The following is a 2,420-nucleotide window of genomic DNA, read 5'->3' as shown; positions in this document are numbered from 1 at the left end:
CTATAGCCAACACTGCCAGATATTTTGAGCATCTCTGCAGTGATTCCTGATGGGCCGGGGGCTTTCCCGGTCTTCATACTCTTAATTGCTTTATCTACCCTGGTACTATCAACTCGGATAGCTGGTCCCTCTATTGGGTCGACATACGGCAGGCTCTCTTTCTCCCATTCATTCTCTTTATTAAGCAATCTATCGTAGTGGCATCTCCAGACCTCTTTCTTTGCATTCTCATTTAATGCAAGCGTACCATCATCCATGCGAACACATTTCTCTCCTACAACATCACTATTCTCTCTCCTACACTGTCTTGCAACACGAAATACCTTGAGTATGTGTTTATATATTTTGAAGTATTATGAGCAGCAAGTGGTGATACAGTTATTATTTCTCCTGCCAACAAATCATCCACTGGCCTTGCATTTTTCAAAGTTGTATGAAATATGAGATCCCTTGGAAAAAAAGGGAAGGCTTAGTGACAGAAAGATTGTCTGGCTGTACAACAATGCCTTAATAACACATTCTGTATCTAACCCATGCTAGCTTGAAAAAAACAGATGTGAATATGAACAACAAAATGAATTATATATGTGTCTGTATACACACATGCATATACACACTCATAATATGTATAAACGTGTGTTGTGTGCACAAACACACACACACACATATACTCATTTATGCATACACACATTCGTTTGTGTGTGTGTGTGTGTGAGAGAGTGTGTGTGTGTGAGAGTGTGTGTGTGTGTGCATATGTAAATTATGAAAGTTATTTATGCACATGAATCTAGAGCAGAAAAAGTAAACAGGTTCTTAGTTGGTATGTCGCATGATGGATACAAGGTACTTGTCCCATGGGACCACTAGTTTATTTTATTTTGTCCTTGACTAGGTACTCATGTCTTATAAGTTACACATTTAAAATCTTAATTTGTGCATTTAACTTGTTATTATATTTATGTTCATGCGTGTTTCCATGCATAGATGTGTGTTCATACATGTGTATGTATACATATACTTATACCTGTGTATATGTATATGAACCTGTATGTGTGCATGTGTGTATGTACCCTTAGTTGTTTCTTTGTTGACAAATAATAGTGTCACTGACTTGTCTTCTTATGAAAAGTGTTGTCAATCAATGGGTTTATTCACCTCACTAACTTCTAGAGAAAACCAGTGGGAATGAACCAACATCTGGTTGACACCCTGATAAGAATTTGAACTGAGAGAGAAAGAGTATAAGAAAATAGCAACAAATGTTTACACAGAAACACAAAGATATATGCAAACTATTAAATGTATACATATTTAAAAACTGTATGTATATGTGTATCTCCCCCACCCCCTCTCTTAATATAGATATAAATTCAACTGAAATAAAGTCTGGAGTGTGGGTGAAGGTGCATAAATAGAAACACTGCTTAAGTTTCTGCCTCATCAGAGTGAATCTCAGTACTCAGATAATCTGGTAGGCATTTTGTTTTATGTGAGATACTTCTCATCCTTTACACATGCTCCTCACTCAGTTAAATTGGGGACCATGAGACTGGTTGTACAGGGTCAAATGCATGTAGAATCTGATCTGTCCCTATTCCTCATGTACATATATATAAACACAAGAATTTATTTTCTCCTTCATTTTTATTAATATCAAAACTCATTGCAATATTTCTGTCAGTTATTTCTCTTTATGATGATTCAATATTTTTTCTTCCAGTTCATTTGCTGGTATTTCTGTCCAGGAATCTCTTCAGGCTGTTACAAACTGGGTAAGTAATTTTTTTTCATCTTTAGTTAATGTTTCTTTTTGCAGATATTGTTACATTTTGAGATCAAATATCACTGATGCAAACTTCGGCTTTTATCATTCCATACTTAATAAAATGATAAAACAAGTACCAATCTAGTACTGGGGGTCATTTGTTTTTGTTTTTTCTTGTGGTTTAGTCAAAGGAAGAAGTGTAACTATGACTTATGAATTGGTGAAAAAAGATGAGATGAGAATCTGGTTCTACAGTTACTACTAATCACTACTTTAATCCCTGTATGTAGTCCATCTAAATGTCAGTGGTCACATGTAAGCATGCCAATAAAGAGAACATTCTTATGCAAGAAGTCAAGTACTTATCTTATCTGACAGCAAGCAGCCACCTGTTAACACTTCCTCTAAAACAAAAAAAAAAAACAAACTGACTCTACTGAATAGAATATGCAGTAGGAAATGCATCAAGATGATAGCAAGCTACTTTCAGATGTGCTCTGAATGCTTACTGCAGAGCATACTCTTCTAAAGGTTTCCAAACCAGGTTATGGTGTTAAATCAAACAGTGGACTAAGTCTTATATATCATTATTGGTATTTTTATGCTAACATTTCAGGTCAGTATTCTTTTCTGCTCTAGGCACAAGACCTGAAAT

General features: G+C 35.5%; 1 protein-coding gene across 13 annotated transcripts in view; it reads left to right on the top strand.

Annotated features, from left to right (window-relative positions):
- The window catches only part of LOC106882686 (vitamin D3 receptor), a 761,413-nt gene that overhangs the window by 568,479 nt on the left and 190,514 nt on the right, over positions 1 to 2,420 (top strand). For all 13 annotated transcript variants that reach the window (XM_052965751.1, XM_052965745.1, XM_052965755.1 and 10 more), the window contains one exon: positions 1,721 to 1,772. The gene's annotated coding sequence lies outside the window, so the exon portion shown is untranslated. The remainder of the gene's footprint in view (positions 1 to 1,720; positions 1,773 to 2,420) is intronic.

Source organism: Octopus bimaculoides, chromosome 2, assembly GCF_001194135.2.
Source record: "Octopus bimaculoides isolate UCB-OBI-ISO-001 chromosome 2, ASM119413v2, whole genome shotgun sequence".
NCBI classification, from domain to species: domain Eukaryota; kingdom Metazoa; phylum Mollusca; class Cephalopoda; order Octopoda; family Octopodidae; genus Octopus; species Octopus bimaculoides.
This window is presented reverse-complemented; position numbering and strand designations above follow the sequence as displayed.